This window comes from Oncorhynchus gorbuscha, linkage group LG09 (assembly GCF_021184085.1).
Source record: "Oncorhynchus gorbuscha isolate QuinsamMale2020 ecotype Even-year linkage group LG09, OgorEven_v1.0, whole genome shotgun sequence".
Lineage (NCBI taxonomy): Eukaryota > Metazoa > Chordata > Actinopteri > Salmoniformes > Salmonidae > Oncorhynchus > Oncorhynchus gorbuscha.
The window spans coordinates 87873777-87900255 of NC_060181.1; the positions used below are offsets into that span (position 1 = coordinate 87873777).

The window sequence follows — 26479 nt, forward strand, 5'->3', positions numbered from 1 at the left end:
ACACAGGGACACACAACACTATACTAAAGAGGAGAAGGTGATGATGATGAGTTGATGATCGATCAATATCTCAATTTTCCCAATTGGAAAAGTCACAAAGTCACTCTGTCGTCAGGAATTGACGACATAATACATGTATAAACCACATACTACGCATTTGTGCAATAGTTCTACACTGTTGATGAAAAGCAATAGAGGGGCTACAACGAGACCTGTGGTAGAATACAGAATGAATGAACATGACTTCCTCACTAAGGGTCGATAGAAGATTCACAGGAGAAGAGACCAGCTCAAATCAAATCAAATTTTATTTGTCACATACACATGGTTGGCAGATGTTAATGCGAGTGTAGCGAAATGCTTGTGCTTCTAGTTCCGACAATGCAGTGATAACCAACAAGTAATCTAACTAACAATTCCAAAACTACTGTCTAATACACAGTGTAAGGGCATAAAGAATATGTACATAAAGATATATGAATGAGTGATGGTACAGAGCAGCATAGGCAAGATACAGTAGATGGTATCGAGTACAGTATATACATATGAGATGAGTATGTAAACAAAGTGGCCTAGTTAAAGTGGCTAGTGATACATGTATTACATAAGGATGCAGTAGATGATATAGAGTACAGTATATACGTATACATATGAGATGAATAATGTAGGGTATGTAAACATTATATTAGGTAGCATTGTTTAAAGTGGCTAGTGATATATTTTACATCATTTCCCATCAATTCCCATTATGAAAGTGGAGTTGAGTCAGTGTATTGGCAGCAGCCACTCAATGTTAGTGGTGGCTGTTTAACAGTCTGATGGCCTTGAGATAGAAGCTGTTTTTCAGTCTCTCGGTCCCAGCTTTGATGCACCTGTACTGACCTCGCCTTCTGGATGATAGTGGGGTGAACAGGCAGTGGCTCGGGTGGTTGTTGTCCTTGATGATCTTTATGGCCTTCCTGTAACATCGGGTGGTGTAGGTGTCCTGGAGGGCAGGTAGTTTGCCCCCGGTGATGCGTTGGAGAGACTATGCCAAGGAAGTGGGGTGTCCATTTCCACTACTGTGTTAATCTGAATCAAAGCTGTTCCATTCAGACTGGTAATTGTAGAATCGAAGGGGCAGACGGGGAAAAGTGGCGTTCTCAAGGGCATATTCAGTGGAACAAAGAGGGTATGGGAAGGACCGAGCGAGAGAAGTGCTTTTATAGAGGGTAATGGGAAGGACCGAGCGAGTGAAGTGCTTTTATAGAGGGTAATGGGAAGGACCGAGCGAGAGAAGTGCTTTTATAGAGGGTAATGGGAAGGACCGAGCGAGAGAAGTGCTTTTATAGAGGGTGATGGGAAGGACCGAGCGAGAGAAGTGCTTTTATAGAGGGTGATGGGAAGGACCGAGCGAGAGAAGTGCTTTTATAGAGGGTAATGGGAAGGACCGAGCGAGAGAAGTGCTTTTATAGAGGGTAATGGGAAGGACCGAGCGAGAGAAGTGCTTTTATAGAGGGTAATGGGAAGGACCGAGCGAGAGAAGTGCTTTTATAGAGGGTTTAGAAGGGACACAGAGGCCAGATTGTTCCTGCAGACAGGACAATATGGACTACTGAAAGACACAGAGACCAGATTGAGCCTGCAGACAGGACAATAGGGACTACTGAAGGACACAGAGACCAGATTGAGCCTGCAGACAGGACAATAGGGACTACTGAAAGACACAGAGACCAGATTGAGCCTGCAGACAGGACAATAGGGACTACTAAAGGACACAGAGACCAGATTGAGCCTACAGACAGGACAATAGGGACTACTGAAGGACACAGAGACCAGATTGAGCCTACAGACAGGACAATAGGGACTACTGAAGGACACAGAGACCAGATTGAGCCTGCAGACAGGACAATAGGGACTCTGAAGGACACAGAGACCAGATTGAGCCTGCAGACGGGACAATAGAAACTACTGAAGGACACGGGCGATACATTGAGAAGTTATGATGATGAAGACTTGAATTTACATTGACATGCATATTGTAGCGACATTAACCCACCAGCTATCGGCCTCATCAAGGATTTCTTGGCCTTTGCCGCCAAGGTTTTGGATTGAAAAGCTATACGGAGCTCCCCTGAAGGAAATGGGTAGTGTAGCGACCTTAACCCAACACATAGTGTCATTGTCGAGAGGTTTGGATAAGGTATTAGGTTGACAGTCGCAGGCCCTGGGTTCAAGTCCCAGTTGGGGTGACACCCTGAATTAGCTACAATATATTATCCCATTATGAAGTCACAACAATGGCTTCTTATTATGATTAACCGGTGAGACAAATGTACTGTGAAATGGCATCTGTCAAAAGAATGTGTGTTGTGTTGTTTTCAAGCGAATGCATTTTATGAGCAGCAGAAGAACTTGTACTTAGCTAGCAAAGCTCAGGGCGAGTCCAGCCAAAGGGCGTCTCTTCCAGGTCAATACCGACTTCTCCCTGGGAGCGCTCCCAGACCTGTCAGAATAGAGCCTTTTTTATTAGGAATATATTGTCTGAACAGAACCACACAAAGAAGAATGGAAGGATGGAGGGATGAACTTTGGGTCAGAGGGATGGAGGATGAGAAAGGGAACATTGTTTCTGGCCCTCTCTGTGGTGGGTGTGTCTAGAACACAACACAAAGCAGCTGAGGCCTAGAGGTGGTTTGGTCTTCTCCCCAGATTGTCTGCAAAACCAGCCCTCTGATTGGCAGTGCACCTATCATCTACACAAAGCTGTGAGTGAGCTCCTACCCCCATTCCCCAGGGAGATGACACAGCCCACGGTCGAGCATCTGAATACACACAAGAGGATTCATACACATACACACACACACATACTCACACACCTGGCTAGCCTTTTCCCCCCAAAAGGGGAAAAGAGGGCCCTCTTCCTTGTTCCACCCCCTATAGCCTCACCAGGCCCTCTCCCTCGTTCCACCCCCTATAGCCTCACCAGGCCCTCTCCCTCGTTCCACCCCCTATAGCCTCACCAGGCCCTCTTCCTCTTCCACCCCCTATAGCCTAGCCCTCTCATTCCCCCCTATAGCCTCACCAGGCCCTCTCCCTCGTTCCACCCCCCCTATAGCCTCACCAGGCCCTCTCCCTCGTTCCACCCCTATAGCCTCACCAGGCCCTCTCCCTCGTTCCACCCCCTATAGCCTCACCAGGCCCTCTCCCTCGTTCCACCCCCTATAGCCTCACCAGGCCCTCTCCCTCGTTCCACCCCCTACCCCTATAGCCTCACCAGGCCCTCTCCCTCGTTCCACCCCCTATAGCCTCACCAGGCCCTCTTCCTCCCACCCCCTATAGCCTAGCCCTCTCTCCACCCCTCGTTCCACCCCTATAGCCTCACCAGGCCCTCTTCCTCGTTCCACCCCCTATAGCCTCACCAGGCCCTCTTCCTCGTTCCACCCCTCCACCCCTCGTTCCACCCCCTAGCCTCACCAGGCCCTCTTCCTCGTTCCACCCCCCTATAGCCTAGCCCTCTCATTCCACCCCCTATAGCCTCACCAGGCCCTCTCCCTCGTTCCACCCCCCCCTATAGCCTCACCAGGCCCTCTCCCTCGTTCCACCCCCTATAGCCTCACCAGGCCCTCTCCCTCCACCCCCTCCTCACCAGGCCCTCTCCACCCCCTATAGCCTCACCAGGCCCTCTTCCTCGTTCCACCCCCTATAGCCTAGCCCTCTCTCATTCCACCCCCTATAGCCTCACCAGGCCCTCTCCCTCTTCCACCCCTTGTCACCACCCCCCTACCCCCTAGCCTCACCAGGCCCTCTTCCTCGTTCCACCCCCTATAGCCTCACCAGGCCCTCTTCCTCGTTCCACCCCCTATAGCCTCACCAGGCCCTCTTCCTCGTTCCACCCCTATAGCCTAGCCCTCTCTCTCATTCCACCCCTATAGCCTCACCAAGCCCTCTTCCTTGTTCCACCCCCTATAGCCTCACCAGGCCCTCTTCCTCGTTCCACCCCTATAGCCTCACCAGGCCCTCTTCCTTGTTCCACCCCCCATAGCCTCACCAGGTCCCTCTTCTCGTTCCACCCCCTATAGCCTAGCCCTCTCTCTCATTCCACCCCTATAGCCTCACCAAGCCCTCTTCCTTGTTCCACCCCCTATAGCCTCACCAGGCCCTCTCCCTTGTTACACCCCTATAGCCTAGCCCTCTCTCTCATTCCACCCCTATAGCCTCACCAAGCCCTCTTCCTTGTTCCACCCCCCATAGCCTCACCAGGCCCTCTCCCTTGTTACACCCCCTATAGCCTAGCCCTCTCTCTCATTCCACCCCCTATAGCCTCACCAAGCCCTCTTCCTTGTTCCACCCCCCATAGCCTCACCAGGCCCTCTCCCTTGTTCCACCCCCTATAGCCTCACCAGGCTTTCTCCCTTGTTCCACCCCTATAGCCTCACCAGGCCCTCTCCCTTGTTCCACCCCCTATAGCCTCACCAGGCTCTCTCCCCCTACATGCTCACTATGGTCCCTCTCCTGATGAGTAGATAATGCCATTTACGCAAAATTCAATAAAATATGGTTTGAGAACCACCCAAAATAAGCACCCCTGTGCGTTACCCTAGCTGTGTACAGAACCTCAGTTACCTCATGTACCTGCTGCTTCCCCTTATTTCTATGTTCTCTTTATTTCCAACAGAAACTTTAATGAACATCTAAAATCTGATTTTTTTCTTATTGTCACAAGACATAGCACCGCCATAGAGAAAGTGCTCAGCCAGTATTTGGCCCTAGTGCACACAGGTTGTATAAAGCATTTGGCACAATGATTGTGCTAAAAAAAAAGAAGAAGATGGAGACTGTTCTGTTGTGCAGACAAATTAAAACAAATGTCAGCTGTGTCATACATCAGTTGGACAACCTGAGTGTGTACTATCATAGGCCTTTGAGTGAACACAGTTGACCTTTTCTGCAGCTGACCTCTGTGTCATTAACAAGAGCTTCTGTTGTGTTGCTTTAAGGTCACCGATTCGAGGACAACCCTGGGATGAGGCGTCATCTGGTGAAGAAGTCGTCTCGATGCCAGTTCACTCAGAACAGCAAAAGCTCTCCGCTCCAGTCCAGCCTGAAGAAGAAGAAGAGGGTGGCTGACAAGAAGACCCATGAGGTGAGACATCAGACTAGTTGGTGATTGGTTAATTGATAAATTGATTGATTGGATGTATAAGATAATTAATAACACACAATCTTCCTAGTATTTTTTTTACTAAAGATTAAGCAGCTCTAAAGCCAGGGGACTTTACAGTGAGGACGCGTGTTGCCAGAATCTCCTGTTGGAGTCATGACATAGGTCTAAGCCCTCAGTCATGACATAGGTCTAAGCCCTCAGTCATGAGCTTAGGAGATTTATTTTTAGATTGTATGAGAAGTAGGTGAATGTAGGTGAAGTTATGGATAACTAGTTGTCTGTTTGGTACCTGTAGGTGAAGTTATTGATAACTAAATCAAATGTATTTATAAAGCCATTCTTACATCAGCTGATGTCACAATGTGCTGTACAGAAACCCAGCCTAAAAAATACCAAACAGCAAGCAATGCAGGTGTGGCTAGGAAAAACTCCTGGAAAAGGCCAGAACCTAGGAAGAAACCTAGCCCCCGACACAAACTATTGCAGCATAAATACTGGAGGCTGAGACAGGAGGGGTCGGGAGACACTGTGGCCCTGTCCGATGATACCCCGGACAGGGCCAAACAGGCAGGATATAACCCCACCCACTTTGCCAAAGCACAGCCCCCACACCACTAGAGGGATATCTACAACCACTAACTTACCATCCTGAGATAAGGCCGAGTATAGCCCACAAAGATCTCCCCCACAGCACAACCCAAGGGGGGGCGCCAACCCGGACAGGAAGATCACGTCAGTGACTCAAGCCACTCAAGTGACGCCCCCCTCCTAGGGACGGGATGGAAGGACGGGATGGAAGAGCACCAGTCAGCCATAGGGTTAGAGGCAGAGAATCCCAATGGAGAGAGGGGACACGGCCAGGCAGAGACAGCAAGGGCGGTTCGTTGCTCCAGTGCCTTTCCGTTCACCTTCACACTCCTGGGCCAGACGACACTCAATCATAGGACCTACTGAAGTTATGTTGTCTGTTAGTTGTCTGTTTGGTACCGGTTTTTGAAGTCATGGATAACTAGTTGTATGTTTGGTACCTGTTTTTGAAGTCATGGATAACTAGTTGTCTGTTTGGTACCTGTAGGTGAAGTTATGGATAACCAGTTGTCTGTGTGGTACCTGTAGGTGAAGTTATGGATAACCAGTTGTCTGTGTGATACCTGTAGGTGAAGTCATGGATAACTAGTTGTCTGTCTGGTAGGTGTTTGTGGAGCTCAACGAGCTGATAGTGGATAAGAACCAGAAGATGCGCTGGAAGGAGACGGCTCGTTGGATCAAGTTTGAGGAGGACGTGGAGGAGGAGACAGACCGCTGGGGAAAACCCCACGTGGCTTCACTCTCCTTCCGCAGCCTGCTTGAGCTTCGCAGGACCATCACACATGGTAACACACACACACACACACACACACACACACACACACACACACACACACACACACACACACACACACACACACACACACACACACACCCCCCCCCACACACACACACAGATATATATATAAATATACACACACACACAGATATATATATATACACACACACACACACACACACACACACACACACACACACAAACACACACACACACACACACATACACACACACACACACACACACACACACACACACATATATATATATACACACACACACACACACACACACACACACACACAGATATATATATACACACACACACACACACACACACACACACATATATACACACACACACACACACACACAGATATATATATACACACACACACACACACACACACACACACACACACACACACACACACACAACACAGATACACACACACACACACACACACACACACACACACACACACACACACACACACACACACACACACACACACACACACACACACACACACACACACACACACACACACACACACACACATACACACACACACACACACACACACACACAGATATACACCCAGTCATAAAACCTTGTCTCCCCCCTCTATGCCACCCTAAGGTGTGGTCCTGTTGGACCTGGAGCAGACCACTCTGCCTGGCATTGCCAACCTGGTGGTGGAGACCATGATCATCTCAGACCAGATCAGAGCGGAGGACCGGGCCAACGTGCTTCGTGCCCTGCTGCTCAAACACCAGTGAGTGGTCATCTACCCAGGCTTTAGCTCAGAGGACGTTAAGATTACACACCCGTTAATATAAATGCTGTCAAGAACGTGTATCATCTTAATCAGATGTCAATCAGAGAGAGGAAGTCCAGGGCTGTCTTCCAAACGGCACCCTGTTCCCTATGTAGTGTCTTACTTTTCAAATCAAATCAAACTTTATTTGTTACATGTGCCGAATACAACAGGTGTAGTAGACCTGACCGTGAAATGTTAACTAACAAGCCCTTAACCCACAATACAGTTGAAGAAATTGAGTTAAGAAAATATTTACTAAATAAACTAAAGAGAAAAAAATGAAAAAAAATGTTTTCCTGCTCTACTGTTTACCAAAGACCATAGGATCTGTGGTTCTGGTCAACAGTAGTGGACATTTTAGGGAATAGAGTGCCATTGAGAGGCCACATCTACAGGGGTTGTAGTAAGTGATGTTGGACCTCAAACCAGGATTACAAGTGGGAGATCAACTGTAGATAGCAGAGATTGTTGCATAAGACAAAGAGATGTCAATCTCAATGTGACTTCCCCAGTGAAATAAGCTACTGCAGAGTTTTAAGTCATTCAAATATAAGTCATTTCTGTACTACATGAAAATACAAAAGAGTATCACCCCGATGCCAACCCTCACCTCCCAACCTCCATTGGTTTATCTATCTATTGATCTAGAGTTCATTACCATTTGCCCTAACAGAGCTGCTGCGTTGGTGGCACATGATAGATTTCAACTGGAATTATACAGTATCATGGAGAAAAAAAGGCTTAATGAATATCAGCAGTCAAATGTAATTAGGCTGAGGGCCAGGCACGATGAACACATGCATGAAGGATAAAGGAAGACTTTCTCTATGTGTATTTTGTTGTCTTCAATGTGGGGTTTTTCCACAGTTCAGTATAACCCCAAAAGTTGCCTTACGTTTGTGCACAGGCCTATGGGGCATCAATGCATCTCAAACTATACACATGCACACACACCTTTTCAATATGTGTGAACCCCTCCCTTCTATCGGTCTCCTGACCTCAGATTCAGTTTTTGCAAAGCCCAGATTGATCCCTAGGCCCAGCTTGGTCCCTAGGCCCAGCTTGGTCCCTAGGCCCAGTTTGGTCCTTAGTCCCAGATTGGTCCTTAGTCCCAGATTGATCCCTAGTCCCAGCTTGGTCCCTAGGCCCAGCTTGGTCCCTAGGCCCAGCTTGGTCCCTAGGCCGAGTTTGGTCCCTAGTCCCATCTTGGTCCCTAGTCCCATCTTGGTCCCTAGTCCCAGCTTGGTCCCTAGGCCCAGCTTGGTCCCTAGGCCCAGCTTGGTCCCTAGGCCCAGCTTGGTCCCAGCTCTGTCCCCAAGCCCTCCAGTGAAGAAGAGCACTGAATGGTACCATGTTTGTCCATCAACAGTATTCATTTAACATGGTGTCTCTAGTTCCTCTGTGGTGGATCATGAATGTTTTACGGAGACTCAACAGCCATAGTTTTCTGACTACTGTTGTGGTGTGTTCCTGGGGTTTGCTTCAAGCAATCATCCATTTTTCTTTTAATGGTATATCTTTTGGATGATCGGATGGATAACTCTAGGCCTTTTAGGGTCAGTGTCTGTGATCGATTGTTGTGTTGTATTAGTGTGTTATTTTAGACCTATTGCTACAGAGCATTTGGATTGGAATAGGTTACAATTACCTCATTTCAGAGTCTGTCAGAAGGGACAATAGGGAAATAGCGTCAATAGTGTCTCTTGTGAAAATCAAAGTCCTTTTTCTATTTGTGATAGTAAAGCTTGAGGACAAATATGGTTTCAGTTGTATTAAGTCCATACATTGTCAAGGTATTCTGGCTTCATCCCAGAAGTAGCACCTGCCTAGTCCCATTCTTATGATGCCAACCTCCATGTACGCCATGTCACACCAAGGGTCAGTGACAAGTCACCTGACAGTCTGTCACCAACCATAGAGCAAACTGGGCCAGGTGGCACCTCTGTCAACCGTTCAGAGAAATTCCCTGTATGTGCAGCACACACACACACACACACACACACACACACACACACACACACACACACACACACACACACACACACACACACACACACACACACACACACACACACACACACACACAACAGACACACACCACGCACACCAGGCCTAACAGACGGCGATCACACAGGCCTCGTCACCCCCCATCAGTTGAAACCTTTCGGCCATGTTTCCCACCATGTTACCAGCTGCTTTCCATGGGGAAAAAGCTGTCTAATTGGCTGAGCCAGTTCAACATAGGAATTGATGATGTGGAAAGAAAGACATCAAGGTGGCTGTAGAATTTAGCTCATGGCTTACTCAGTCTGGGCGCTGCCGGAGGCCACAATCCGGTGTGGTGTCACACCTTGTTCCTTTGTTTTGTTGTGCTTTTGTGTCCAACTCGGGAGGCGGGTAACGAGAGCAAACGGACCTAATGATGGTGGTGATGTCACCTTTGGGTTGGAGCGGGAGTGTGATCAAACTGTCTGTGTGTTGTGAGGGGCATGTTCTCACACACACACACACACACACACACACACACACACACACACACACACACACACACACACACACACACACACACACACACACACACACACACACACACACACACACACACACACACACACACACACACACACACACACACTGCAGTGTCTTTGTTAACAGGGACACACCCATTACAACCCAGTGGAGCCCATATGCTGAAAGAGCTGTTGGACAGTATGTATGGAGGATTGTTCTCTTTCTGTTTCCTTTCTGTCTGTATAAACTATCAGCCACTCACCAACTTATTGAAGGAACACATTATATAGTATAACAACCTTCATGAAGTTCCAATCCGATTGCATTGTGTCCCTCTCCCAGCCCCACGCTGTTAATGTAATACAGCCTCCTGTATCTCCTGCTTCCAGCCACCCCAACGACGAAAAGGAGGGCCTTTTCCACCGCAACCACTCCACTAAAAGCCTTCACGGCAGCTTCCAACGCAACCACAACCACGTTCCCGACACCACGGTGCCCCTAGTGGCTGAAGATCCTACAGAGGCCCTCCACCATGAAAAGAAGCAGCAGAGCAGAGATGTGTTTGTGAGCTTGTCTGTTTAGTTTAGTGCACATCTATAGGCTGGAGTGGAGATGGATGCTGCTTGAAGCTGCTTGGGTGCTGCTTGGGTGCTGCTTGGAGGCTGCTTGAAGCTGCTTATAGGCTGCTTATAGGCTGCTTATAGGCTGCTTATAGGCTGCTTATAGGCTGCTTGGCAGCTGCTTGGAGGCTGCTTGGCTGCTGCTTGGAGGCTGCTTGGGTGCTGCTTAGAAAGAATGTTGCTCTTTGTTTCATTTTGTCCAGCAGGCAGCCTAGTGGTTAGACAGGCAGCCTAGTGGTTAGACAGGCAGCCTAGTGGTTAGACAGGCAACCTAGTGGTTAGACAGGCAACCTAGTGGTTAGACAGGCAGCCTAGTGGTTAGACAGCTCACTTACACATGGTTAGCAGATGTTAATGCGAGTGTAGCGAAATGCTTGTGCTTCTAGTTCCGACCATGCAGTGTTTTGGGCGGCAGTGTAGCCTAGTGGTTAGACAGGCAGCCTAGTGGTTAGACAGGCAGCCTAGTGGTTAGAGTGGTGGACTAGCAACCAAAAGGTTGCAAGATCAAATCCCTGAGCTGACAAGGTACAAAATCTGTCATTCTGCCCCTGAACAAGGCAGTTAACCCACTGTTCCTAGGCCATCATTGAAATGAGAATGGGTTCTTAACTGACTTGCCTGGTTAAATAAAGGGTAAAAATGTAGGTGAGTTTTTTGGAAGTGTTGGTTTAAAAGCAGAAGTCAAATTTCAATTAGACCTTGTGTGCAATTGACCAATAAAGTCATCTAAGGGCTCTAATTCATCTGAATCACTGAAGCGTTACACATTGTGATATAATAATTTGAAGGTAATTTCAGAATGAGCTGACATAGGCAGCATTAACCAGCCAATCACAGCTCTAACACTGAACTTCCATTATACGTATTGAATAGAGCCCAGTAGCTCTTCATCTTAATCAGCAGGCTGGAGTGGAGATGGATGTTTAAAGTTGTGCTCCAGTACAGTTAGAGTTGCGGAGACGATTATCATTTTATATCTGTGTCTGCATCTGAGTCACACGCCTGAATCGTCCTTCAGGTGGACAGACGACGCTGCTTCTTGGCTCATTAGCCTTGTCCAATTCCTCTGAAAACAGTAGAGGAGTCATCTGAATAGATGATTACAAGTACTGAGACTAGGAGGATATTACAAAAATTCCACCTTGAAATGTCATATTGTATTTTATTTTGACCCCATTATACACACCTGTCTATAACATACATTAGGTCAGGGGTATTCAACCCTGACCCTACGAGGTCCGCAGCCTGCTGGTTTTATCTTCTACCTGAACATGAAGTACACCCACATGGTGTCCCAAGTCTAAATATGTCCCTGATTAGAGGGAAACTATTTTAAAAGCACTGGCTTTGAGGTCCAGAGTTGAGTTTGAGAGCATTATCGAGTGTACTAAAACATCAGATATATGCGGCTAGGACAGTAATGCAGCCATGGTGGGAAACCGGAAACACAGATAGTTCTTGGAATTGGAAACAGAAAGAAAGTTCCTATGAGCCTCTCCACATGTGGCGAATGTGAGGTTCTTGGTCAGCTTACAGAGGTGCTCTTTGTTAAAACTTCTTGACTGTGAAACTGTAATGTTCCCTGTGACTTGAAACATTGGCACATTTCAACTCCAGTCGTATTAAAAACATTTAACAGGGATTTTAACATTTCGTACCTTGGTCACTTTGTGGATTTCTGTATGTCAGGGGTAGACGACGACATTCAGCCGCGGGCCGATCTTTGTCGGAGTGGATGGTCAGGGGGCCGAAACAGAATTAGAATATTTTTGTCCTCGGCAAATTGATCACAACTAAGCTCAAAAAGAGATTGTATTTGAAATTAACAATAAATTCATAACTTGATTACATTGAGACATGATCACGTATGTTTCTTTGTTTATTGTGGGAATAGTTGGGATAACATTTCCGAAATAATATATATATATATATATTTTTTTTACTGAATTCTTGGTGATTTTACAGTGATTTTACAGTCTTGTTTATGACAAAAAACTTTGGGGGGGGCCCCCCAAAAATCCCTCAATGGCATCTAGCTGACCCCATTAAACACTGATAATCACAGTTTTACTGTTTGACTGTTCGAGGTTCATAACAGTCTGTAAAATTGACAAATGTAGGCTTGTGAGCTTTGGACTTGTGAGCTTTGGACCAACTGAGGAAAGAGCCTGTGCATGTGCTGTGAATGTCTGGTAAAAGCTTGTGTTAGCACACAGGCTTAACATGAGATGTTAATGTTTATCTTTCACCCACCTGTTAACGCTTGTCTGTTTCATCACATCAGAAATCACTCCATCCCCCCCTGCCGATGGCTCTCCAACAACAGGTTACCAAACACACAAAACTCCTAGCCAAGATTCCCAAGGATGCAGAAGCAACCGTGGTCTTAGTGGGTAAGCTTAAGGAATGTGTGGATTGTGTGTGTGTGTGTGTGTGTGTGTGTGTGTGTGTGTGTGTGTGTGTGTGTGTGTGTGTGTGTGTGTGTGTGTGTGTGTGTGTGTGTGTGTGTGTGTGTGTGTGTGTGTGTGTGTGTGTGTGTGTGTGTATGAATGTATGTTGCGTGTGTTTTGGATGTACATGTATTTCCAGGCTACATTTGTAAATATTGACTTTTTCCGTTCACGACATAGGCCTAAGGCGTTGTGTACCAGGGTTCTCCCCATAGAATGCAAGCGTGGTGCTGCGTCACCTTGTGGACTGGCTGTGCCACTATGTCAAATATATATATATAAATTTATTTTTTTAAATATATGATATATTTTTTACTTTATTTGTTGTCATTTAAGGCCATGCACCATACCTTAATATAGTAACAACATGTTTTGCTCTAGATTGCAGGAAATGGCAGTTACAGGTGTTAAAAAATAAATAATTCTCTGAATCGCTCTAGACACCACCCCATGCTCCGCCCCCTGCCGTACTCAGCAGTACCACCTTGTTCAAAAAAATCTGGGATGAACCCTGTATACCAATTCATATCATTTCTAGCTGGCACAACTCACCTCTCCCCTGACAGTGATAGCAAATGTGATTTCTCATACAAAATAGCTGCCCTGGAATCACCTGTTGTATATATCCAGTCCATGCTTTGTTAGCCATCGCCCATCAGCACAAGCATTGGTCTCATTCCTCAGGTTGCGTGGAGTTCCTGGAGCAGCCAGCCATGGCCTTCATCAGGCTGAGTGAGGCGGTCCTGCTGGAGTCGGTCCTGGAGGTGCCGGTGCCGGTTCGTTTCCTCTTTGCCCTGCTTGGACCCACTCAGTCCAACATGGACTACCATGAGATTGGACGCTCCTTCTCCACCCTCATGTCTGACAAGGTAGCCAACCTGAACAACAACAACAAAATGTCACTCAACTTTTTCCCTAATTCCTCTGAACTGTAAATGGTACCAATAGTACTTCCGTTCAGGGCTGGTTTCCCGGAGTCAGATTAAAACTAGTCCTGGACAGAAGAATCACCAGTAATCAACCTCCATTGAAAGTGCTTCTAAGTCAAGAACTAGGCTAAATCTGGGTCAGGGAATCAGCTCTTCAAGATCTTACAGACCATTTCCCATCTCTTTAAAAACCTCCCCAGAACTTCCACGAGGTGGCCTACTTTGCGGACGACCGGCAGGACCTGCTGAACGGCATTAATGAGTTCCTGGACTGCAGCATCGTCATCCCCCCGTCGGACGTGGAGGGAAAGGACCTGCTGAAGACGGTGGCCTCCTTCCAGAAACAGATGCTGCGCAAGAGGAAGGAGAGAGAGAACATCAAGACCCACACCACCCCCTGGACAGACCAGGAGACCAAAGGTGATTATAATGTCTGTGATTAATTGATTTAATTACTTTTTGTTGTTGTATTTTTTTGTATTCATACAGTCCTTATATAACAATAAGGGTATATGTTCTAAGACCATTAGTTTATTCAGCTGATGTGTGAAGCACATATGTACCCATTTAGGGTCCCAGGACTAGATTGAGAATCCCAGGCATTCTGTCTGTCTGTCTGTCTGTCTGTCTGTCTGTCTGTCTGTCTGTCTGTCTGTCTGTCTGTCTGTCTGTCTGTCTGTCTGTCTGTCTGTCTGTCTGTCTGTCTGTCTGTCTGTCTGTCTGTCTGTCTGTCTGTCTGTCTGTCTGTCTGTCTGTCTGTCTGTCTGTCTGTCTGTCTGTCTGTCTGTCTGTCTGTCTGTCTGTCTTTTTTATTTTATTTATTTAACCTTTATTTAACCAGGTAGGCCAGTTGAGAACAAGTTCTCATTTACAACTATGACCTGGACAAGATAAAGCAAAGCAGTGCAACACAAACAACACAGAGTTACACATGGGATAAACAAATGTACAGTCAATACCACAATATAAAAATCTATATACAGTGTGTACAAATGTAGTAAGATTAGGGAGGTAAAGGAAATAAAGGCAATAGTGGTGAAATAATTACAATTTAGCAATTAAATAGATGTGCAGAAGATGACTGTGCAAGTAGAATGAATGAATGTGCAAGTCTGTCTGTGTGTGTGTGTCTGTCCATCCAAACCAGAGGTGAGCCAGGATGAGCAGGAAGAGGAGGAGGACCAGGAGGTGGACCCCATGAAGAGGTCGGGCATCCCCTTCGGAGGCCTCATCCATGACATCAGGCGGCGCTACCCGCGCTACGCCAGCGACATAAAGGACGCCTTGGACTCACAGTGCATCGCCGCTGTCATTTTCATCTACTTCGCCGCCCTCTCACCCACAATCACCTTTGGAGGGCTGCTGGGTAAGAGAGCATGGGGGCTCATGCCCACAATAATTGTTTTTCTTCTACCTCAAGAATGTGATTGACTGACTTGTCAGAGCAAACAATGACATGTTTGCTATCTGTCCTAAGAGAATGTGTACTCCATAAAGAGCTAGCTAGCTAAATAACCACCTAGCTTGATCGATCCTCAAATTGGAAAAAATGTTGTGATGACCTAGCTAGCTGGGCATCTCCATTTCCTTGTATCTCTATTGTACATGCCACTGTAGGTTTTAGACATTGATTCGTTCATTGATACTGTAGTGTTCTCATTAACTCAAAGTAGCTGTTACTGAATGAGAGGAAGTTTAAAACTGTCAGTCAATATCCTTCTGCCTTTCCATTTAAACAGGAGAGAAAACAGAGGGCATGATGGGAGTGTCGGAGCTCATCATCTCCACAGCGACCCTGGGGGTACTTTTCTCTCTGATGGCCGGACAGCCCCTCCTCATCATCGGCTTCTCGGGACCCCTGCTGGTGTTTGAGGAGGCCTTCTACAAGGTGCCTGAACAAAAACATATTTACAGCATGGCGATGGTAGATTATAATCCATCCAAAAATCAGTCATTTTATGCATTAAAAAAATTGTCATGACAACGTTAGGAAAGTTCATGTTCCATTTGAAAGCCTATTTTCTCATATTCTGAGCCTAATAGCCTCTCCTGCAGTCAAATGACCTAGTGGCCTCATGGGTGGAATGTTATACATTTTTTTGAGAAGTAATATAAAAAACAAAAACATTTAACCCGCTGAAAAGTGTTTCTATGTCAAACGGTTTTGTTATATTTCAGTCTTCTGTGATGTATATAAAGTGTAATATTGTGATGCAAATTTAAAATGTAATACATTTCAACTCTATATCTGACGTGGTACATGTGTCTTCTTTATTCTAAGGCGAAATGCATGTGTGTGAGGTGTATACTTTTTATTTCAAAGTAGATTTGTTTAAGACTACCAACAAACACTCTGTGTAACCTGATTTAGCCCTCTGCAGTAAAAGGTTAAACATCTATTTAACCCTCCCTCCCTTTTCCACCCTCAGTTCTGCCAGGCCCAGGGCTTTGAGTACCTGACGGGCCGGGTGTGGGTCGGCTTCTGGCTCGTCTTCATAGTGCTGTTGATAGTGGCGGCCGAGGGAAGCTTCTTGGTTAAATACATCTCACCTTCACCCAGGAAATATTTGCCTTCCTCATCTCACTCATCTTCATCTACGAGACCTTCTCCAAGCTCATCAAGGTACAACCAGTAGACAATGTTTTACATGACGACAGTCTAAAGGGCTGTAACTTCGTTGTTCTTTGGAAAAGAATAGAATAGATATATATTATAAAATTGACCAGATTTGGTATTTGGCATATAATAATGACGGAAATTAAAATAAATAATTTTATGGCAAGTCCCAGCTGGTTGCATGGGATCCGTCCATTTGACTGTGACATGGATATTTGGTCCCTTTTACAGGTATTCCAGGAGCATCCTCTGATGAGAAGCTACCCGCCTGCCTTTGGCCTTCCCGGCATGGAGTTCACCAACCCCACAGACCCCCATGGCCCCATCCTAAACCAACCCAACACGGCCCTGATGTCTTTCATCCTCATGCTTGGTACCTTCTTTGTGGCCTACTTCCTTAGGAAATTGCGCAACAGTCGATTCCTGGGCGGGAAGGTAACCTATCGCAGCCATTTTCTCAGAAACCCCTCGTGTGTTGTCCATGGGCTCATGTCCAAGTTTTTGTCTATGTGTATCTGTCTTACAAATTACAATAACAATTTGATCACAAAAAACTTGAAGTGTCATGGATGCGTTATGAATTTCTATTTTAGGCCTATATATGACCCTATGATCTTAAGAATTCAATTTTATCATGTGATCCCCCCAAGGCCAGAAGAATCATCGGAGACTTTGGCATCCCCATCTCCATCCTGTTCTCTGTACTGTTGAGTTACTCTGTCCCCGACACATATACCCAGGTAACCATGACAACTAACTCCTACATCTATCCCTACAGATATCTAAAGGCTACCCTCCATCCCTGATAACTACACGCCCTAACTCACACACCACTAACACATTGAATATTTAAATGACGTCTCTCACAACCAACTCTCCTGTACTTCCTCCTGTACTTCCTCGTCATAACAACTTTTTCCTGTTTCTGTCGCTTGGGGTTTTACAGAAGCTGAATGTACCGTCTGGTTTCTCGGTCACGTCTCCTGACAAGCGGGGCTGGTTCATCAGTCCGTTCGGCGACCTCAAGCCCTTCCCCGCGTGGATGATGGGGGCATCGGTGGTGCCCGCCCTCCTCGTCTTCATCCTCATCTTCATGGAGACACAGATCACCTCGTAAGTGTTGCAGGTTGCTACGGTAACACAGTTCACTTTTGTTCAGTGACGAGTGTCCATCCATATAGTGGAGCTTGTCAGATGTGTTAGACTAGATCATCCTGTGATCAGGATACAGGTTGGCTCATGCATACAGTTGAAGTCGGAAGTTTACATGCACCTTAGCCAAATACATTTAAACTCAGTTTTCACAATTCCTGACATTTAATCCCAGTAATAATTCCCTGTTTTAGGTCAGTTAGGATCACCACTTTATTTTAAGAATGTGAAAAGTCAGAATAGTAGTAAAGATCATGATTTATTTCAGCTTTTATTTATTTCATCCCATTCCCAGTCGGTCAGAAGTTTACATACATTCAATTAGTATTTGGTAGCATTGCCTTTACATTTTTAACTTGGGTCAAATGTTCCGGGTAGCCTTCCACAAACTTCCCACAAGAAGTTGGATGAATTTTGGCCCATTCCTCCTGACAGAGCTGGTGTAAGTGAGTCAGGATTGTAAGACCTCCTTGATTGCACACAAATGTTTGATGGGATTGAGGTCAGGGCTTTGTGATGGCCACTCCAAAACCTTGACTTTGTTGTTCTTTCGCCATTTTGCCACAACTTTGGAAGTATGCTTGGGGTCATTGTCCATTTCAAAGACCCATTTGCGACCAAGCTTTAACTTCCTGACTAATGTCTTGAGATGTCGCTTCAATATATCCACATCATTTTCCTACCTCATGTTGCCATCGATGTTGTGAAGTGCGCCAGTCCTCCTGCAGCAAAGCTGCTGGCACCCCGTGCTTCACGGGTGGGATGGTGTTCTTTCGCTTGCAAGCATCCCCCTTTTTCCTCCAAACATAATGGTCATTATGGCCAAACAGTTTTATTTTTGTTTCATCAGACCAGAGGACAATTCTCCAAAAATGTGCAGTTGCAAACCAAAGTCTGGCTTTTATATGGTGGTTTCGGCGTCGACTGAGATGGCCGCCTCGCTTCGCGTTCCTAGGAAACTATGCAGTTTTTTTTTTTTTACGTGTTATTTCTTACATTGGTACCCCAGGTCATCTTAGGTTTCATTACATACAGTCGAGAAGAACTACTGAATATAAGATCAGCGTCAACTCACCATCAGTACGACCAAGAATATGTTTTCAGCGACGCGGATCCTGTGTTCTGCCTTACAAACAGGACAACGGAATGGATCGCATGCAGCGACCCAAGGAAACGACTCCGAAAAAGAGGGAAACGCGGTGTTCTGGTCAGACTCCGAAAAGGGCACATCGCGCACCACTTCCCAGTATTCTTCTTGCCAATGTCCAGTCTCTCGACAACAAGGTTGATGAAATCCGAGCAAGGGTGGCATTCCAGAGGGACATCAGAGACTGCAACGTTCTCTGCTTTACGGAAACATGACTTACTGGAAAGACGCTATCCAGGGCGGTGCAGCCAACGGGTTTCTCCACGCATCGCGCGGACAGAAACAAACATCTCTCTGGTAAGAAGAGTGGCGGGGGCGTATGCCTCATGACTAACGGGACATGGTGTGATGAAGGAAACATACAGGAACTCAAATCCTTCTGTTCACCTGATTTAGAATTCCTCACAATCAAATGTAGACCGCATTATCTTCCAAGAGAATTCTCTTCGATTATAATCACAGCCGTATATATCCCCCCCCAAGCAGACACATCGATGGCTCTGAACAAACTTTATTTAACTCTTTGCAAACTGGAAAACATTTATCCGGAGGCTGCATTCATTGTAGCTGGGGATTTTAACAAAGCCAATCTGAAAACAAGACTCCTTAAATTTTATCAGCATATCGATTGCGCAACCAGGGGTGGTAAAACCTTGGATCATTGTTACTCTAACTTCCGCGACGCATATAAGGCCCTGCCCCGCCCCCTTTCGGAAAAGCTGACCACGACTCCATTTTGCTGATCCCTGCCTACAGGCAGAAATTAAAACAAGAGGCTCCCACTCTGAGGTCTGTCCAACGCTGGTCAGACCAAGCTGACTCCACACTCCAAGACTGCTTCCATCACGTGGACTGGGACATGTTTCGTATTGCGTCCAGATGGGAATATTGACGAATCACGCTGATTCGGTGTGCGAGTTCATTAGAACGTGCGTCGAAGATGTCATTCCCATAGCAACGATAAAAACATTCCCTAACCAGAAACCGTGATTGATGGCAGCATTCGCGTGAAACTGAAAGCGAACCACTGCTTTTAATCAGGGCAAGGTGACTGGTAACATGTCCGAATATAAACAATGCAGCTATTCCTCCGCAAGGCTATCAAACAAGCTAAGCGTCAGTACAGAGACAAAGTGGAATCTCAATTCAATGGCTCAGACACAAGAGGCATGTGGCAGGGTCTACAGTCAATCACGGACTACAAGATGAAAATCCAGCCCAGTCACGGACCAGGATGTCTTGCTCCCAGGCAGACTAAATAACTTTTTGCCCGCTTTGAGGACAATACAGTGCCACTGACACGGCCTGCAACGGAAACATGCGGCCTCTCCTTCACTGCAGCCGAGGTGAGTAAGACATTTAAACGTGTTAACCCTCGCAAGGCTGCAGGCCCAGACGGCATCCCCAGCCGCGCCTCAGAGCATGCGCAGACCAGCTGGCCGGTGTGTTTACGGACATATTCAATCAATCCCTATACCAGTCTGCTGTTCCCACATGCTTCAAGAGGGCCACCATTGTTCCTGTTCCCAAGAAAGCTAAGGTAACTGAGCTAAACGACTACCGCCCCGTAGCACTCACTTCCGTCATCATGAAGTGCTTTGAGAGACTAGTCAAGGACCATATCACCTCCACCCTACCTGACACCCTAGACCCACTCCAATTTGCTTACCGCCCAAATAGGTCCACAGACGATGCAATCTCAACCACACTGCATACTGCCCTAACCCACCTGGACAAGAGGAATACCTATGTGAGAATGCTGTTCATCGACTACAGCTCGGCATTCAACACCATAGTACCCTCCAAGCTCGTCATCAAGCTCGAGACCCTGGGTCTCGACCCCGCCCTGTGCAACTGGGTACTGGACTTCCTGACGGGCTGCCCCCAGGTGGTGAGGGTAGGCAACAACATCTCCTCCCCGCTGATCCTCAACACGGGGCCCCACAAGGGTGCGTTCTGAGCCCTCTCCTGTACTCCCTGTTCACCCACGACTGCGTCCACGCACGCCTCCAACTCAATCATCAAGTTTGCGGACGACACAACAGTGGTAGGCTTGATTACCAACAACGACGAGACGGCCTACAGGGAGGAGGTGAGGGCCCTCGGAGTGTGGTGTCAGGAAAATAACCTCACACTCAACGTCAACAAAACTAAGGAGATGATTGTGGACTTCAGGAAACAGCAGAGGGGAACACCCCCTATCCACATCGATGGAACAGTAGTGGAGAGGGTAGCTAGTTTTAAGTTCCTCGGCATACACATCACAGACAAACTGAATTGGTCCACTCACACTGACAGCGTCGTGAAGAAGGCGCAGCAGCGCCTATTCAACCTCAGGAGGCTGAAGAAATTTGGCTTGTCACCAAAAGCACTCACAAACTTCTACAGATGCACAATCGAGAGCATCCTGGCGGGCTGTATCACCGCCTGGTACGGCAACTGCTCCGCCCTCAACCGTAAGGCTCTCCAGAGGGTAGTGAGGACTGCACAACGCATCACCGGGGCAAACTACCTGCACTCCAGGACACCTACACCACCCGTTGTTACAGGAAGGCCATAAAGATCATCAAGGACATCAACCACCCGAACCACTGCCTGTTCACCCCGCTATCATCCAGAAGGCGAGGTCAGTACAGGTGCATCAAAGCTGGGACCGAGAGACTGAAAAACAGCTTCTATCTCAAGGCCATCAGACTGTTAAACAGCCACCACTAACATTGAATGGCTGCTGCCAACACACTGTCATTGACACTGACCCAACTCCAGCCATTTTAATAATGGGAATTGATGGGAAATGATGTAAATATATCACTAGCCACTTTAAACAATGCTACCTTATATAATGTTACATACCCTACATTATTCATCTCATATGCATATGTATATACTGTACTCTACATCATCGACTGCATCCTTATGTAACACATGTATCACTAGCCACTTTAACTATGCCACTTTGTTTACTTTGTCTACACACTCATCTCATATGTATATACTGTACTCGATACCATCTACTGTATGCTGCTCTGTACCATCACTCATTCATATATCCTTATGTACATGTTCCTTATCCCCTTACACTGTGTATAAGACAGTAGTTTTGGAATTGTTAGTTAGATTACTTGTTGGTTATCACTGCATTGTCGGAACTAGAAGCACAAGCATTTCGCTACACTCGCATTAACATCTGCTAACCATGTGTATGTGACAAATAAAATTTGATTTGATTTAGAGCAGTGGCTTCTTCCTTGCTGAGTGGCCTTTCAGGTTATGTCGATATAGGACTTGTTTTTACTGTGGATATAGATATTTTTGTACCTGTTTCCTCCAGCAACTTAACAAGGTGCTTTGCTGTTGTACTGGGATTGATTTGCACTTTTCGCACCAAAGTACATTCATCTCTAGGAGACAGAACGCGTCTCATTCCTGAGTGGTATGACGGATGCGTGGTCCCATGGTGTTTATACTTCCGTACTATTGTTTGTACAGATGAACGTGGTACCTTCAGGTGTTTGGAAATTGCTCCCAATGATGAACCAGACTTCTGAGGTCTTGGCTGATTTCTTTTGATTTTCACATGATGTCAAGCAAAGAACATCCACAGGTACACCTCCAATTGACTCAAATTATGTCAATTAGCCTATCAGAAGCTTCTATAGCCATGACATCATTTTCTGGAATTTTCCAAGCTGTTTAAAGGCACAGTCAACTTTGTATGTAAACCTCTGACCAACTGGAATTGTAATACAGTGAATTATAAGTTAAATAATCGGTCTGTAAACAATCGTTGGAAAAATTACCTGTGTCATGCACAAAGTAGATGTCCTAACCAACTTGCCAAAACTATAGTTTGTTAACAAGAAGTTTGTGGAGTGGTTGAAGAATTAGCTTTAATGACTCCAACCTAAAGTGTATGTAAACTTCTGACTTCAGCTGCACTCCGCCAGACTCCAAGACAATGTGCTGTAGGACGTTGGTGTTGTGCTAAAGGCTAGAGCTGCTGCTTTCAAGGAGCGGGAGACTAATCCGGAGTCTTATAAGAAATCTCACTACGTCCTCAGACAAACCATCAAACAAGTAAATCGTCAATACAGGATTAAGATTAAATCCTACTACACTCCGCCAATCTGACGATTGTTGGATGAGGCAGGTTTTGAAAACTATTACGGCCTACAAAGGGAAAACCAGATGCGAGTTGCCCAGTGACGCGGGGCTACCAGACGAGCTAAATGCCTTTTATGCTCGCTTTGAGGCAAGCAACACTGAAGCATGCACGAGCACCAGCTGTTCTAGATGACCGTGTGATAACATTCTTGGTAGCCGATGTGAACAAAACCTTTAAACAGGTCAAGATTCACAAAGCAGCTGGGCCAGACAGATTACCGGGACGTGTTCTCAAAGCATGCGCGGACCAACTGTCAAGTGTCTTCACTGACATTTTCAACCTCTCCTGACCGAGTCTGTAATACCTACATGTTTCAAGCAGACCACCATAGTCCCTGTGCCCAAGGAAGTGAAGGTAACCTGCCTAAATAATTATCGCCCGTGGCACTCACGCCATGAAGTGCTTTGAAAGGATGGTCATGGCTTACATCAACAGCATCCTCCCGGACACACTAGACCCACTCAAATTCTAATACCGCCACAACAGATCCAAAGATGACGCAATCTCAATCGCACGCCACACTGCCCTTTCTCACCTGACAAAAGGAACACTTATGTGAGAATGCTGTTCATTGACTACAGCTCAGCTTTCAACACCGTAGTGCCCACGAAGCTCATCACTAAGCTAAGGATTCTGGGACTGAACACCTCCCCTCTGCAACTGGATCCTGGACTTTTGTGAAGGACTGCCCCCAGGTGGTAAGGGTAGGCAAAAAAACATGTCTGCGACGCTGACCCTTAACACTGGGGCCCTTCAGGGGTGTGTACTTAGTCCCCCTGTACTCCCTGTTCACCCACAACTGCGTAACCAAATACGACTCAACACCATCATTAAGTTTGCTAACGACACAACAATGATAGGCCTCGTCACCGACAACTATGAGACGGCCTATTGGGAGGTCAGAGAACTGGCAGTGTGGTGCCAGGACAACAACCTCTCCCTCAATGTGAGCAAGACTAAGGAGCTGATCGTGGACTACAGGAAAAGGTGCGCCGACCAGGCCCCCATTAACATTGGGGCTGTAGTGGGTTGATAGTTTCAAGTTCCTTGGTGTCTACATCCCCAACGAACTATCATGGTCCAAAAATACCAAGACAGTCATGCAACCGCTTCAGAGAGACAATGCCACGCAACCGCTTCAGAGAGACCATGCCACGCAACCGCTTCAGAGAGACCATGCCACGCAACCGCTTGTTCATGCACTGGTGCTTTTGTTTAGGAATACGGCAAATCATGTCACCTGTGAACTGGCTGGTTAAGTTATTATTATCTTTTTCTTTTCAACTTTTTCAAAAGAATCTGTAACTGGACTTTATACATTTCTATAACTCTATTACTATCAAATATAAAAATAAAGTTGATCAAATGGATTACACTGTCATGTTTTTATTGTTACGGAAACTAAAATAGGCTATAGGCCGACTTTTTTTATCGAGGACTTTGTAGAATTGTACAAAACATATCCTTGACTTCTAGTGTTAACCAACAGGCATCTGATCCATCTCTTGAATTAACCAATCAGATTGTAGTAAAGTGAAGAGGAAAGACGTTACACAATTACGATCTTCATATCACAGGCACAGAACCAGATACTCTGTGTAACGATGGGTGTGTGTGTGTGTGTGTGTGTGTGTGTGTGTGTGTGTGTGTGTGTGTGTGTGTGTGTGTGTGTGTGTGTGTGTGTGTGTGTGTGTGTGTGTGTGTGTGTGTGTGTGTGTGTGTGTGTGGTGTGTGTGTGTGTGTGATTTTGCACGCATATCTCTGTGTGTGTGATTTTGCACGCATATCTGTGTGTGTATGATTTTGCACAAATGTGTTTCTGCATGTGTGTGTTTATTTATACCTCTCTTACACTTTCCTTATCCCCCCTCAACCCAGACTCATCGTCAGCAAGAAGGAGCGTCGACTGGTCAAGGGCTCTGGCTTCCACCTGGACCTGCTGCTCATCGTCACGCTGGGCGCCATGTGCCCTCTGTTAGGCCTGCCCTGGCTCACTGCCGCCACGGTGCGCTCTGTCACGCACGTCAACGCCCTTACTGTCATGAGCAAGGCCACAGCGCCCGGCGAGAAGCCTGTGATCCAGGAGGTGAAGGAGCAGCGGTTGACGGGCCTTGTAGTCGCCGTGCTCGTGGGTGAGGAGGATGCTGTTGTTCTGGAAAGGGTTGGATTGGATATCTAGGTCCTGGGGTGGTTGTTGGGATGTGAAGGAAGGTGTTCCTCATAGTAGATAGTGGTCCATTCTGAGGTGTCTTTGACTATGGTACCTTGTGATGTGTACTTTACCATTGGGACTCAGGAAAGTAACATGGAAAGCAAATAAATAAACAGACAGAGTTGACAGTGACTTCAGTCTGGTTCTAGTCTGGTTGTAGAGGTCTTATTTATCTGTGTATAACGAGGCTTCCTCTGGTTGTAGAGGTGTTATTTATCTGTGTATAACAAGGCTTCCTCTGGTTGTAGAGATGTTATTTATCTGTGTATAACAAGGCTTCCTCTGGTTGTAGAGGTGTTATTTATCTGTGTATAACAAGGCTTCCTCTGTGATTAAAACTAACCAACCTTGTATTTACATTCTTGTTTGGTGTTCCACCTGAACACAAAGCTTGTCATTTTTTTGTTCTGGATGAACATTTAGTTCTGGGTTAACATTTAGTCCTTACTTAACCTTTAGTTCTATCTTAATATTTAGTTCTGGGTTAACATTTAGTCCTTACCTAACCTTTAGTTCTATCTTAATATTTAGTTCTGGGTTAACATTTGGTTCTATCTAACCTTTAGTTCTATCTTAACATTTAGTCCTTACTAACCTTTAGTTCTATCTTAATATTTAGTTCTGGGTTAACATTTAGTCCTTACTTAACCTTTAGTTCTATCTTAATATTTAGTTCTGGGTTAACATTTAGTCCTTACCTAACCTTTTAGTTCTATCTTAATATTTAGTTCTGGGTTAACATGTAGTTCTATCTTAACATTTAGTTTTGGTTAACATTTAGTTATGTTTTAATATCTAATTCTGGATTAGCATTTTGTTCTGGGTTAACATTTAGTTCTAGATTAACATTTATTCTTGGGTTAACCGAGATTGATTACCCTACAGATCCCGAGGCAACCTAAATGTCACACATTTGACCTTTCACCTTTGACTTTCCCTAGGCATGTCCTCGTGATGACAGATGTGCTTCGTCACATTCCGCTGGCCGTGTTCGGGATCTTCCCTCTACATGGGCGTCACGTCAATCACCGGCATCCAGCTCTACGAGCGCATCACTCTCATGTTCACGCCGCCAAGCACCACCCCGACCACATATATGTGACCAAGGTGAGCCCTTTACCAGAATATGATGGAGAGTCTACCACATATACTGAACGTGACCAAGGTGTTCCTTCTACCAGAATATGATGATCCGTTTCTGTTATAGATGTCTGGTTTCTATTCCTGGTCTGTTTGCGATTTTATTGAAATATATATAAAAATAAATAACAATATGATGAAGTTGCCCCAAGGCATTGATATAATGTCACTTTTCTGATCAATGTAAGTAAAAGACTAGA

General features: G+C 46.0%; 1 pseudogene; it reads left to right on the plus strand.

Annotated features, from left to right (window-relative positions):
* The window catches only part of LOC124044234, a 29999-nt pseudogene extending 4823 nt beyond the window's left edge, over positions 1-25176 (plus strand).
* The last annotated feature ends 1303 nt before the right edge of the window (positions 25177-26479 follow it).